Source organism: Pleurodeles waltl, unplaced genomic scaffold (assembly GCF_031143425.1).
Source record: "Pleurodeles waltl isolate 20211129_DDA unplaced genomic scaffold, aPleWal1.hap1.20221129 scaffold_39, whole genome shotgun sequence".
Taxonomy (NCBI): Eukaryota; Metazoa; Chordata; class Amphibia; order Caudata; family Salamandridae; genus Pleurodeles; species Pleurodeles waltl.
Genome location: NW_027150097.1, coordinates 9,787,723 through 9,803,686, shown reverse-complemented (window position 1 = coordinate 9,803,686; position 15,964 = coordinate 9,787,723).

Here is a 15,964-nt window from a genome sequence, read left to right as displayed (position 1 = left end):
TAACGCTGCATGAATGTGTGTCTAAGCATCCTGTGTGACTTGCTCACTGTGGAAAAGTTATGTTCTTATGTTGAAACATTGGACTGTCTTTCTGTTATGAGATAACGCGTACCCAGGAACAATAGTCTTCAGTGCTTATGAATAACCTGCAACAATTGTATTCTACCGCAGAAACTGGTGACTGCAGTGAGAGGGGATGAGCCAATCATGAATGCAGAAAATGAAGAAAAGATACTTTTGAAACGTGGAAGGAAGTTAATTGGTTCTGACCTAAACCACCCCCTAGACTGACCAATAGTAATCTAGTAAGTTGATTTCTACGGTTTTAATATAGCAGTTACAGGATGATGTAAGAAGATTTTTCTTTCTAACTTTCTATGACTGCAGATCTCCTATCTTGCTATTGCTCAATGGTTCAGTTGCATTAAGCCCAGTTTTACTGAACTGTTTCCCCTATCCTGAATGAAGACTGAAGATGCTCTGCTGATAATCACTTCACTGCTTGCTGTTCCGATCCATTAAGGAGAGGTATAAAATGTGCATTTGTTTTTTGCAGATTTTTGTGTTTTTTCTCTTCTAGAAATCCAACTGCTATTTTGATTAACACCATAGCTAGATGTTTTCCAAATTAATAATTTGTCTGCTTTTCTATTTGTGCATGTATGTCCAAACATGCATGTCTAAATAAAGGCTAGTTAGGATTTAATTCCTGTTTTGACTGTTTGAACAAAATTGTTAATTAATTCATCTGTGCTGACTAAATGTATTCAATCTTCTTATTCCACATTCTCTTGTTCATTTCCTGTATGATCATACTTGAATGATAATTCAATTGTTTCAGTCTCATTCATCATCTGCTTTGGACAGTTAGTTTTGTTTTCGTTACTTTTATCACTGGTGTTTTCGTATAACCTATGTGACATTAGTATTGGTAATATTAAACTGGTGTGGTTATTCATGGCCAATGGGTTATGGTGTGTGATTAATTAATGTATCCTTATGAAAAGTGATTTAAATATTGATTAGATTGTTGTTTAATGTGGTTTAGGGATGTTATCACACTCTTATCTGAGTCCAAAGATTTGTGTCGACTTCTTAGAGTAATTGATGGTTACTCTATACATGTCACCTTATAAATAAATTAGCAAAAGAAATATAAGGCTGGACACGCCCACAAATCTTGTAGCAGAGGATGGTTTCGTCTCATTAGGAGGGAAACATCCTGTTTTTATTAGTTTTATGTCATCTAGAAAGAATTGGGAGATTTGGTTTAACCATTGCTTGATGAAAAATTTAAAATTTTGAAATTTCGTTTTACCAATGCTTATTTGGATGTTCCCAGCGTACCTAGTGTGACTTATGATTGAGTTATGGATTGCAGTTGAACTACTTAAGCAAATTGCAGCTGAATGGTGATGTTTGAGAAAATTAGGGAGTTTGCGTACTCCAAAGTAGTTTGTTAGAGAGTCGTCGTACTTTAAGGGTGTATTTAGGGAAGTCGTTGTTCTTCAATTGTGTGTGGTGCTTTGTGCTAGAAAATTGCTCTTGTGGTTGATGGTATACGAACCCTGCATGGTCTAAGACTCCGGAGTATTCTACAAGTGTAGAAGACACTTGGTTTTGTTGTGATGTTTGTCTGCTTTGTGTGGTCAATCGGGCGTGGTTGACAAATAGTATAGTATTCTTAGAGTGTGTTCAAAAAAATGTTAGTTTGATAGTATTGGTGATTCTTGAGCATGCAAGGGGGATCTGATATATGTCAAGAGTAAAATTTGCTGGTCGAATTTTACTTGCGAGTCAGAGAAAGCTAAAATCAAATGAGTAGCCAAAAGCCGCAATCGAAAATTTGTGAAGCTTCCGAAAGTGATTGTATTACCCTTACCTGTAGAAAGCAGACAAATTGGTGTGATTTTTTTATTAGTGTTTGCAATATTTGCATTTAGTTGTGTGAATTGAGTTTTGGGAGAAATTAGTCCACAAGACTTTTTCAGACGTTGTGTGACGTCACTGGGACAACTCTGGAATTGGTCGGTTGGTGTGAAGAAGCCGCGAGTAGATTGGTGGATAACCGTGAAAAGTTATTGGTTGAGAGAAGTAATTGAAAAGTAATCGAAAAGGATTTTGGGATTGAATTACTTCCTGTTTTGAATTTAAATTTTAGTTTAAAACCTGATTGAAGGTAAAAATGAAAATTTTCAAAGCATTAAGGAGTGCGCTTATCTCTATCTGCGGCTTTTCAGTACATTTGTTTCACCGATAGGTTTTATTTAGACTTGTTTAAGCTATTACAATGTGGGGCATTATTTTGGAGCTCGCCCAATAGGACTAGTGAACTTTATAGTTAACTCAATAACTGACTTTTGCATCAGCCCTGAGGAAGTCATGAGGTCACTCCCCTAGACGAAACACATGTTGGCTGGGATACATTTGAATTCCATCATTTATATATATGGAAGGACAAGATTTTGTTTGAAACTAATAAACTACAAAGTGGTTGAACTACACGGAAGAACTGCAACGCTTTCTTTCTGTCTCTTACAAGATCAGACTTTGCTTATTTTTATGCATTTTGGACTCAGCTATCTCATCGCTATATGACCAAGATATCTCCATATGAACTCTTGCACTATCAACTGAAGATATGCAGTAATTTATTTTAGCGTGTGCCTCTAATTATGCGCTTAGTGGAGATGTATTTATTCCACTCAGTGTAGGAGAAATTTGCTTGCCAGAAGGTACACCACCATATATCGTAATTGAATAGAAAGGTGCCTCAGCATGCATTTGGTTAAATCAATGGTGCAAAATTACAGAGATGAAAGGGAGTTTAGCATTTCCTGTCCATGGAACATTTAAAATGAGGATTTTAGAGAATTTGAGGATAATAATATATGAATTAAAACCTCCTCCTAGACCAGCACAATTTGAAGCTTTAGCTATTTGGGAATTAGTGGCCAGACAACAACAGCAATTACAATTTGAGAGAAGACTGAGAAAAACTGAAAAGACTTTATTTAAGGCAAGGTGGGATGAAGATCAACAATTTTGGAGAACAGAAACTCTACAGACAATTAGATTGTTTTCTGCAGTTACACAAGAGAAAGAGACTACTGTCAAACAAAAGTCCAAGAGAAAGAACAAAGATTCTTCAGATGAGGAATCAAAGTCAGAAGAAGCTAGAAAATCATTGACTTAGGATGATGAATTTATAATACAGTTGTTAAGAAATCGTCCTCCCCCACATGCAGTACAGGATATGAGTTCTAGTTCTAACACAACTATTAGCAGTATTAGTTCAAATGTGTCAGCACCAGCAGAACCAGCACAAATTATACAGTCTCCAGTTATGGCAACACAAAGTCAAGTATAGTTTACAACTAACGTTCTGACTATTGCTTTAACTCAGACACCTATATTTCAAGTTGTACCCCAGTCTATTTATCCTACTGCTCCAACCGTATGTTCTGCACCAAATATTACAGTTCCGGTGGCTCCAAAGGTAGCATCGCAGATTCTCCGGGATGGTCCATTTCAGTTCAAGGATGTACACCAGTAACAGTAATGCAATCAAATCCAAATCAGACAGCACTTACAGGTCAGGGTTCTGGAGTAATTTACTCAAGAAATCAGAATGTTACCGCAAATCCAGAAGCATTGTCAGTTCCTGTTCCAATTGGTCCTGTTGTACCATTGTATGGTCAGGGAAACCAGAATGAGAATAATGTACAGAATATTTTTAACACAAATGCAGAAATGGAGAGATTATACGCATCTGCTGTAATCATGCCTTCAATGAGCGAGAATCAAACCTTTGACAAGACAGGTTCATTAATTGAATACCAGGTCTTCACAGACAAATTCAAATAGAAATTTAAATTCTTTCCTAATGACACCTGAGACACCAAATATTTAGCAGATATCTAATGCAAATAATGTTTCATTGTGAGGTCTATCAGCCCAACAGCTAACAGACCGGCTAGAGAAAATAGGTGAAGCAAAAACAAATGTTGAGGACAAGTCATTGAACCTGGGAAGACTTAAATTAGAATTAAATGAAATGATTGAGGGAACATTGGAGTTAAATAGAATATTGATGCATATAATGAAGACAAATTAAGATATATGTGTAAATTTGTCATGAACAGAGCAGGAATTACACATGAGAAATTGTCAGAACTGGCAGACAAATATGACATTGAGATTGAGAAATCAAAACTGTTGAGGAAAAGTTACAGCAAGCAAAACCAGTTGATGAAGTTTTACAGTTTGCTAAATACAGTAGTGATGAAATTGAGATGAAACAAAAGAAGTTGAAAGAGAAGGTGATGCAGATTAAAGCAGCACAATCAGTAATACAGGGAATTGCTCCACAACAGCAGGGAAACATGCAGGTGTTTCAGAACCAGGCAAGAGGCAGAGTTTGTAGTGGATATGGAAGATGTGTACTGAATACTGGTGTGAATACAGGTGATATTCAGGCGATGAAAAAGCTATTACCTTGTCACACTTGCGGGCGTGCCCAACAGTGGTACAAGAAGGTGTTGTTACACAGATGAATGATAACATTTTGTTCCCAAATTTGAAAGGTCCAAGAATAGGAGGTCAAAATCTAAGTGTCCAAAACATGACTAACCAGATGCAGAATCCTCAGCAAATGCATGCTTCTCATTTTCAGGTACCACAACAAGTGCAACAGCCTCAGTTGCAGCAAATGCAAGTACCTAAAGCTCCAGTGGCACCACAGAGGTAGATGATGCTTCCTCAACAGAACACAGGTCAAAAGTTAAATCAAAATAATCGCAGGGTGCAGCAGTTCACGTTACATAGTGAGGATTAACTGAATGATGAGTTGAAGAGTGAGAGTTCGGATGAAGAAGAATGTGTGTTAGCAGCTTCGTTAGAGGTGGATAAAAAGGGTCCTTATGTAAATGGAAAAGTGATGGGTCATGATGTCTCATTTCTGTTTGATTCAAGGGCTACACGCTATACAGTAAGAACTGCAGAGGTTCCTAATATGCCACTTTCTGGGAAAACAGTGCAAATTGTTGGACTTGCAAATCAATTCCTGACAAATCCAACTACTGAACCCATTCCTGTTAAAATTTGAAATTTTGAAGGTTTGCACAAATTTGTAGTCTGTGACTCAAGTCCAGTTTCCTTATTGGGAAGAGACCTGTTGTGCAAAACAAAATGTACCTGTACAAATGATGGAATTGCTATTCAGACAAATAGTGATGATGATGATGATTCATCTATGCAAATCGAATGTGATTCAGCTAATGAAGAATTTCCACTGATTATATTCTTTCCTGCATTTACAGTACAAGATTTGCCAACTAACTTACAAGGTACAGTTACGTTAAAAGTTTGGGATCTTTCTGGGAAAGACATTGGTCTGATCAAAGGAGCTTATCCAGTTAAAGTCATATTTAAGCTTAATGCAGTTTTACTGCAAACCCTACAGTATCATATGGCACCAGATGTAATTGAAGGAGTTACTTCTGTAATTGCAGTTTTTGTGAAGCAGGGAGTTCTAAAAGAAGTGTTGAGCAGCTCATGTAATTCTCCTATTATGGGTTTGCAAAAACCAAGTGAAAAATTTAGAATTGCTCAAGATTTGAGGAAAATTAATGACATAGGCCCTCATTACAACCCTGGCGGTCTTTGACCGCCAGGGTTGTTTCGGCGGATTTCACCACCAACAGGCTTGAACCGCCATGAAAAGGCTGGCGGAAAGGGGAGTCATGGGGCCGACTGTGCAGATAGTGAAAAGCGCAACAGGTGCAACTGCACCTGTCGCACAGCCGCAACACCGCTGGCTCAATTTGGAGCCGGCTCCTGTGTTGCGGCCGAGATCCCCGCTGGGCCAGCGGGCGGAAACCAGGTTTCCACCTGCCGGCCCAGCGGGGATCTCCTGATGGCCGCGGCAGGAGTGCGGCTGCGGCCCGACAAGGTTGTAATGACCCCAATAGTGGTCAAATGTTGTCCAGTGGTACCAAATCCAGCAGTGATCTTCTTTCAGATCCCATGTGATGCAGAATGGTTTATGGTGATAGACCTATCACACGCACTTTTCTCAGTGCCTCTTCATGAGGATAGTCAGTTCCATTTCTGTTTCAAATTCTGCAAACATGTATATTCCTGGTGTAGAATTCCACAAGGTTTTTCAGAGTCTCCCTCCATATTTAATCAGATGTTGAAAAAGAATTTGGAATTATTGGAAATGCCTTTCCAATCAGCATTAGTTCAGTACATTGAGGATATTTTGGTTGCTTCAAAGATGAAGGAAGCATGCAGGCAAGATACTATTGCCTTATTGAATCATTTGGGTGAGAATGGACATTAAGGCCCTCATTCTGACATTGACTGACGACCGCCAACATACCGCTGTGGTGGCGAATATCCGTTTGCCATATTATGACACACACACGCCAATCCGACAAAATACTGCCACATACACAAATCTGCCTGCCCAAAGGTCAGTGCAAAAGTGGCGGTCCAAAAACCCATACCGTTACGCCAGAAGAACAACACCCACCACATCATGACCCACGAATCACAACGGCAGACATTTAATGGCGGGAAACCATTGGCGGTACATACCGCCGCGCTCAGAATGGACACCCACATACAAAACAACACCACATTGGCCAATACGAAAAACACACACCTGACACCCATACAGACACCACACCCATACCTCTATAAAACACACACCCACATTAATCACAACCCTTTACGATTACAAATCATAGCCACCAGACTAACACCAAGACCACTGCAACAACTAGAGACACACCACTTACACCCATACATCCCTCACGCACCCCACATCACACACTCCACCATATGACTCAACACACTCTCACCAACACACTCTACACAACACCCATGGCTCTACAAAGGCACCCCCGTTTCACTGAGGAGGAGTTAAAGGTTGGAAAGACCTGTAGTTGACTGCACTGACCACACCAGGAGCAATAGTGGGGCACCAAAACCTGCAAAAAGAGATGCCAAACGGTACAGTGAGTGGGCATAGAAGTAGGAATACACAGCCTACCAGTGACAATGTCACACATCAAACTGTCAATGAAATGTGTACTAACATTGTCTTACCTGTGTCTCATTGGGAGTATTGACGAATAATTGCGCTTCTGTTGTGCTCATCCTCTGCCTCCTCATCTTCACTGTCCACAGGATCAGCTGCTGCCACACGGACATCTCCAGCCTCCTCCTCCTGCAGAAAAGGCACCTGGCGACACAAGGCAAGGTTGTGCAACATACAGCATGCCACGATGATCTGGCAGACCTTCTTGGGTGAGTAGCACAGGGATCCACCTGTTAGATGGAGGCAACGAAACCTGGCCCTCAGGAGGCCGAAGGTCCTCTCTATAATCATTCTTATTTGCCCATGTGCCTCATTGTAACGTTCCTCTGCCCTTGTTCTGGCATTCCTCACAGGGGTCAGTAGCCATGAGAGGTTGGGGTAACCAGAGTCACCTGTAAATATAGAGGGACAACTATTAGCCACACACTCACCCTTAGGGCCCACACCATACCCATACACCAGCATCCACTGGGTGGAAACCAGGGCTCACCTATTAGTCACACCCTGTGCCTCTAGAGTTGGGCCATCACATTTGGGATGCTGCTATTCCTCATGATAAAGGCATAATGCACAGACCCAGGATACTTTGCATTGACGTGGGAGAGGTACTGGCTCTGCCAGGCACACCATCTGGACATTCATGGAGTGAAAACTCTTTCGATTTCTGAACACCTGTTCATTTCGCCGGGGAAGGGGACAAATGCAATATGTGTTTCATCCATTGCCCCAATGATGTTGGGGATATGTCCCATTGCATAGAAGTCAGCTTTCACTGTGGCCAAATCCTCCACCTGGGGAAAACGATGTAGCTGCACATGTAATTAATCAGGGAAGACAACACTCTGGTCAGCACTATTGAGAACATTGGCTGTGACATTCCTGCTGCAAAGCCCACTGTCACTTGGAAAGAGCCGCTTGCCAGGAAATGGAGCACTGATAGGACTTGCACAAGAGGGGGGACCCCAGTGGGGTGACGGATAGCAGATATTAGGTCAGGCTCCAATTGGGCACACAGCTCTGTGATTGTGGCCCTGTCAAGTCTATAGGTGAGGATAATATGCCTGTCCTCCATTGTTGCCAAGTCCACCAGGGGTCTGTACACGGGGGGATGTCTCCATCTCCTATTCATCAGCAGCTGTTGCAATCTATGGGGCAAAAGAGTGAGCAGCTGGTCATTATCTCTACATTCCTACCACTACAGTTCAATACATATTGTGATTGTAACATTATTTTGTTGGAGCTGTCCAAATAGTGCAGTTGTGTACTTTGACGCAGTTAGGATCCATGGCCTGCACCCCCTCCGCCTGTCCTGTATGGAGGGACAGGTGGAAATGAGGTAATTCCGCTGATGTTGTGCGCCGTTGCGGGAGGCGGTGGAGACCCTTGCGTTAGAACCGCCATGCAACTCCTCGTTGGTTATCATTGGGCCCAATGGGGTACAGTGGCCAATGGTGATGTATGCCGGTAGTGACGGTGCGCACCACCGCGGACATGACCTCCATTTTCTAGCTGTGCACTCACTTACTACCTGACCTTCAACAGGAGAGGACCTACACTGCAAGTGCTGCTGTGACCTTTGTCTGGAACCGACCATGGCTCGTGTTACTGGGGAAAGGGCCCCTGCCTTCACCCTGGTGGAATTGGAGCAACTGGTGGATGGGGTCCTACCCCAGTACAGACAGCTGTATGGGCCTCCCAACCAACAGGTGAGTACACCGTGAGTACGATGCATGGGGCTTGAGTGCTGTGTGTGAAGGCCTCATGTAGGGAGGGTTGGTGGATGGGCCCTGGGCAGTGTAAAGCATGTATGGTGGGCCATGTCTGTGCTAATGGGGATGGGGAGGGGCATGGTGGGCCATGAGTGCAACAGGCAGGACGGTCAGACTAATACCTTTCCCTGTGTCTCTTTCCCTGCAGGTCAGCGCCCATCAAAAGAAGGGTATATGGTGTGCCATCGCCAAGGACGTGCGGACGCTGGGGGTCTATGGCAGGCAGAGCACCCACTGTCGGAAACGGCAAGAGGACCTGAGACACTGGGCACGGAAGACGGCGGAGGCCCAGCTGGGGATGGCCTCCCAATGAGGAAGGGGTGCCCATCGAATCCTGACCCCCCTGATGGCCTGCATACTGGCAGTGGCCTGTCTGGAGCCAGATGGGCGTTTGGGGGCATCACAGCAGCAACAAGGGGGTGAGTACAGTGCCCTATTTTACAACTTACGCCTGGTGGGGTGGAATCCGGGTGGGGGGTGTGGGCCCTGTGGGTGCGCCTAGGCCAGGCCTGACATTGCAGAGTAGGTCCCATGTTGTGCAGGATTCTATTTTGAAAGTCCTCCAACCAAGCTAGTAGGCATCCACTACTGGGCAGGGGTCTGCGGGTCTCAGGTATGCTGCAATTTGCGTTAGATGTCCCTATCCATGGGCTGGTGACTAGCATTGTGACTGGTAGTGCATTGCCTAATGCGTAGGGCTGTTCCCTGTGTGTGAGTGTGTTGTGTACGCCAACTGTTGTGTTGGTGCTGCCATTAAATAAGTATATCCCTTGTCTCTTCCCCCACCCTTTTTGGTTTTGTCACCCTGTCCTTATGTGCATTAGCATTATCTGGTGGAGGAGCAGAGGCACCGGCAATGGAGGGAGCTGCATCCCACAGGACCCAGGAGGACGAAACCACCGACTGTGAGGGAACCAGTGGGACGGAGGTCAAGGGGAGCACCACAGCGGAGATTGGAGGGGACAGTTCAGACACGGATTCCTCCTCTGATGGAAGCTCCCTGGTGGTGGCGGACACCTCTGTGCCCACCCCAACTACAGGTACAGCTGCCAACCCCGTACCACCACGGCCCTCCCAGCAGCCCCCCAGCGAGTTTCCCGTGCCCGCTCACCCACATCTCCTTTGCCCCAGGCACCTCAGGCCCTGCCCCAGTTAGCCCTGCTGCCCTGAGTGAGGAGGCTATTGACCTCCTGCGCTCCATCTCTGTTGGGCAGTCAACCATTGTGAATTCCATCCAGGGGATGGCAGCCCAAATGCAACAGTCCAATACATTTCTGGAGGGCATTCACACTGGCTTGGCTGCCCAACAGAGATCAATCCAGGCTCTGGCATCCTCTCTGATGGCAGCCATTGTCCCTGTTTCCACCATCCCACCTTCAACTTCCTCCACCCAATCCCATTCCCCTCAACCCCAATCTATCCCAAGCACACAGGCAGATGAGCAGGCACCCAGGACAACACACAAAAGTGGACATGGCAAACACAAGCACCACACTTCATCCCATAGGCACTCACACAAACAACATCCAGAATCAGACATACCAACATCCACTGCCTCCACTGTGTCCCCTCCTCCTCATCTTCCACCTCCCTCCCAGTTGCGTCTACACTCACACCTGCATGCACCACATCCTCATCCATTAACACCAAGACCAGCACACCTATCAGTACACACCCACCTCACTGGCAGTCGCCACCCCCACATCCATGCACACGTCCCATGTGTCCTCTCCCACTGTGTCCGTGCCCCCTCCTCCCAAAGTACACAAACGCAAGCACTCAGACACCCAACAGCCATCCACCTCACACCAGCATCCAGGCCATGCACCTGCACCCAAACACAGCAGACTGACACCTCCTACCACCACTCCCTCTTCCTCCACTCCTAAACCATCTCCCTATTCCCGCCCCTAAGAAGCTTTTCCTCACCAACATTGACCTCTTCCCTAGCCCTCCCCCCGTCTATCACGTCAGGCCAGGGTGGTCAAAACCCAGGCAAGCATCTCAGCCACCCTGTCCATGGGCACAGTAGTGTCCCCAGATACTCCAGGTGGGAAAGGATCCCAGCCACCAGCCAGCCAGACGGAAAGGGTGCCTGCCCCAAGTGCGTCAAGGAAGGGCAAGGAGGCAGTCCCAGCTGCAGGAAGGAAGGGCAAGGAGGCAGCCCCAGCTGCTGGAAGGAAGGGCAAGAAGACAGCCCCAGCTGCTGGAAGGAAGGGCAAGAAGGCAGCCCCAGCTGCAGGAAGGAAGGGCAAGGGGCCTGCAAGAGCAGGCAGTAGAGACAAGGGGCCTGGTGCTGGGACTCAGTCGGAGCTCCCACCACCAACCATGGTGGTGCAGTCGTCTGAGGCTGCAGGGGATGTGCTGGAGCCTCCTCCATCACTGCCAGCACCGCCAACAGCACCACCACCAGCAGCCCCAGTGGGCAGCCGTCCAAGGCTGCAGGGGATGGGCTGGAGCCTCCCCCACCACTGCCAGCACCGCCACCAGCAGCAGCAGCCCCAGTGGGCAGCCATCTGAGGCTGCAGGGGATAGGCTGGAGCCTCCCCCCACCACTGCCAGCACCACCACCAGCAGCCGCACCACTGCCACCACTGAGCAGCCGTCAACGCCGGCGGACAGTGTGTAGTTCTGCATCCATGGGCTGTTGTCCGGCCTGGTCCCTGCAAATCCTATGGGTATGACACCCAGGTGAGAGACTGTGACCTTGCACTCCCCAAGATATGCATCACAGGGCATGATGCCCCCTCCAGAGCCAGTGGAGTAGCCATCCACTCACCCCATCCTCCCCAGGATGAATCTCACTGGGCACGATGCCACCTTCAGAACCAGTGGGCAAGTCACCCACTTGAGATACTGTGGCCTTGCACTCCCCAGGACCAAGCACAGGGTATGTTGCCCCCTCCAGAGCATGTGGGCAAGTCACCCACTTGAGAGACTGTGGGCTTGCACTCCCCAGGACCAAGCACAGGGCATGTTGCCCCCTCCAGAGCATGTGGGCAAGTCACCCAATTGAGAGACTGTGGCCTTGCACTCCCCATGACAGAGTGATGGGCATGTTGCCCCATCCAGGACCAGTGGCGTTGTACCATCTTCTGGCTGAGGTGCCCCCCCTTATTCCCCATTCCCCCGAGGTGCCTGGCTATTTTCGACCTGATGCCCCTGCATTGTTCTCTCCATGTTGTTGCAGAAGTGAGGTGTGGCGTTGAACTTTGTGATGTGGTCCACTAACATTGAGGACTGGGCAGTGTCACTTGATTTGTGAATATGTATATTCTTTTGGATTTGGATGCATGTATTACTAATATATTTATCTAATTACACTCTTTGTACTCTATTTTGGTTGCCCTTGCATTATTCCTGAGGTGCACGGGGTGAATATGTAATGTTACTGCATCTGCCTGTGTGTATGGTGTTGGGGGTGTTGCATGTGTGTGTGTCACTCTCTTCTTCCTCCCCATCTTCACTGTGCGCTAGGCGGCAGTACTCACTGTGGTCGTCTTCGCTGGGGTTGGTGTTCGTAGTGGAGCAGAACATAGAAGAGCATGGGGAAAATATGCAACTCGGGCTCCATGGCGGCCTGGTTCTTCCTTGAGTCTCCAGAGGTGAGTCGTTTCCCTTCTGTGCAGTTTCCACCAGGCTTTTGATGTTGTTTGTACCGCCCGGAAAAGGTGTCGGATTGGTCAGTCATTATACAGTGGGTGGAACATTGTCTTCCGCCTGGCTGTAGGCGGTTACCGCTGTGGTGCCTGTTGATTTCGCCCTGGCGGTCGGTGTGTTAAAGTGGCTGTCTGTCTGAGCGGTTTCCGCTGTGGTCATAATTTCATATTTATTACCGCCGGTCTGCTGGCGGTACTACCGCCACTATATCACCGACCACCAGGGTTGTAATGAGGGCCCATGTGTCCTGCCAATTGCCCCAATAATATTGGGGATGTGTCCCATTGCATATAATCCTGACTTCACAGTGGCCAAATCTTTCACCTGGGGGAAATAAATGTTGCTGCGCATGTGATTTATCAGGGCAGACAACCTCTAGCCAGCACAATTGAGAACATTGGCTGTGACATTCCTGCTGCCAAGCCCACTGTCACTTGGAAAGAACCTGTTGTCAGGAAATAGAGCACTGATAGCACTTGCACACTTGGATGACGGATAGATGAGATCAGGTCTGGCTCCAATTGGCACAGAGCTCTGTGATTGTGGCCATGTCCAGTCTATAGGTGAGTATAATGTGCCTGTCCTCCAGTGTAGCTAAGTCCACCAGGGGTCTGTAAGGAAATGCCTCCTTGGCATGGTTGCCCCCTGACTTTTTGCCTTTGCTGATGCTATGTTTACAATTGAAAGTGTGCTGAGGCCTGCTAACCAGGCCCCAGCACCAGTGTTCTTTCCCTAACCTGTACTTTTGTATCCACAATTGGCAGACCCTGGCATCCAGATAAGTCCCTTGTAACTGGTACTTCTAGTACCAAGGGCCCTGATGCCAAGGAAGGTCTCTAAGGGCTGCAGCATGTCTTATGCCACCCTGGAGACCTCTCACTCAGCACAGACACCCTGCTTGCCAGCTTGTGTGTGCTAGTGAGGACAAAACGAGTAAGTCGACATGGCACTCCCCTCAGGGTGCCATGCCAGCCTCTCACTGCCTATGCAGTATAGGTAAGACACCCCTCTAGCAGGCCTTACAGCCCTAAGGCAGGGTGCACTATACCATGGGTGAGGGTACCAGTGCATGAGCATGGTACCCCTACAGTGTCTAAACAAAACCTTAGACATTGTAAGTGCAGGGTAGCCATAAGAGTATATGGTCTGGGAGTCTGTCAAACACGAACTCCACAGCACCATAATGGCTACACTGAAAACTGGGAAGTTTGGTATCAAACTTCTCAGCACAATAAATGCACACTGATGCCAGTGTACATTTTATTGAAAAATACACCACAGAGGGCACCTTAGAGGTGCCCCCTGAAACTTAACCGACTATCTGTGTAGGCTGACTAGTTTTAGCAGCCTGCCGCAAACCGAGACATGTTGCTGGCCCCATGGGGAGAGTGCCTTTGTCACTCTGAGGCCAGTAACAAAGCCTGCACTGGGTGGAGATGCTAACACCTCTCCCAGGCAGGAATTGTCACACCTGGCGGTGAGCCTCAAAGGCTCACCTCCTTTGTGCCAACCCAGCAGGACACTCCAGCTAGTGGAGTTGCCCGCCCCCTCCGGCCAGGCCCCACTTTTGGCGGCAAGGCCGGAGAAAATAATGAGAAAAACAAGGAGGAGTCACTGGCCAGTCAGGACAGCCCCTAAGGTGTCCTGAGCTGAAGTGACTCTAACTTTTAGAAATCCTCCATCTTGCAGATGGAGGATTCCCCCAATAGGGTTAGGATTGTGACCCCCTCCCCTTGGGAGGAGGCACAAAGAGGGTGTACCCACCCTCAGGGCTAGTAGCCATTGGCTACTAACCCCCCAGACCTAAACACGCCCTTAAATTTAGTATTTAAGGGCTACCCTGAACCCTAGAAAATTAGATTCCTGCAACAACAAGAAGAAGGACTGCCTAGCTGAAAACCCCTGCAGAGGAAGACCAGAAGACAACTACTGCCTTGGCTCCAGAAACTCACCGGCCTGTCTCCTGCCTTCCAAAGATCCTGCTCCAGCGACGCCTTCCAAAGGGACCAGCGACCTCGACATCCTCTGAGGACTGCCCCTGCTTCGAAAAGACAAGAAACTCCCGAGGACAGCGGACCTGCTCCAAGAAAAGCTGCAACTTTGTTTCCAGCAGCTTTAAAGAACCCTGCAAGCTCCCCGCAAGAAGCGTGAGACTTGCAACACTGCACCCGGCGACCCCGACTCGGCTGGTGGCGATCCAACACCTCAGGAGGGACCCCAGGACTACCCTGATACTGTGAGTACCAAAACCTGTCCCCCCTGAGCCCCCACCGCGCCGCCTGCAGAGGGAATCCCGAGGCTTCCCCTGACCGTGACTCTTTGAACCTAAAGTCCCGACGCCTGGGAGAGACCCTGCACCCGCAGCCCCCAGGACCTGAAGGACCGGACTTTCACTGGAGAAGTGACCCCCAGGAGTCCCTCTCCCTTGCCCAAGTGGAGGTTTCCCCGAGGAATCCCCCCCTTGCCTGCCTGCAGCGCTGAAGAGATCCCGAGATCTCTCATAGACTAACATTGCGAACCCGACGCTTGTTTCTACACTGCACCCGGCCGCCCCCGCGCCGCTGAGGGTGAAATTTCTGTGTGGACTTGTGTCCCCCCCGGTGCCCTACAAAACCCCCCTGGTCTGCCCTCCGAAGACGCGGGTACTTACCTGCAAGCAGACCGGAACCGGGGCACCCCCTTCTCTCCATTCTAGCCTATGTGTTTTGGGCACCACTTTGAACTCTGCACCTGACCGGCCCTGAGCTGCTGGTGTGGTGACTTTGGGGTTGCTCTGAACCCCCAACGGTGGGCTACCTTGGACCAAGAACTGAACCCTGTAAGTGTCTTACTTACCTGGTAAAACTAACCAAAACTTACCTCCCCTAGGAACTGTGAAAATTGCACTGTGTCCACTTTTAAAACAGCTATTTGTCAACAACTTGAAAAGTATACATGCAATTTTGATGATTTGAAGTTCCTAAAGTACTTACCTGCAATACCTTTCGAATGAGATATTACATGTAGAATTTGAACCTGTGGTTCTTAAAATAAACTAAGAAAAGATATTTTTCTATATAAAAACCTATTGGCTGGATTTGTCTCTGAGTGTGTGTACCTCATTTATTGTCTATGTGTATGTACAACAAATGCTTAACACTACTCCTTGGATAAGCCTACTGCTCGACCACACTACCACAAAATGGAGCATTAGTATTATCTATTTTTACCACTATTTTACCTCTAAGGGGAACCCTTGGACTCTGTGCATGCTATTCCTTACTTTGAAATAGCACATACAGAGCCAACTTCCTACAGGGTCTGTACACAGGGGTATGTCTCCACCTCCTATTCATCTGCAGCGGTAGGCATCTAAGGGACACAGGAGTGAGTAGGCTGTCACAACTGGAACAACAAAACCACAACAGCAGTCCACATGGTGCACTTA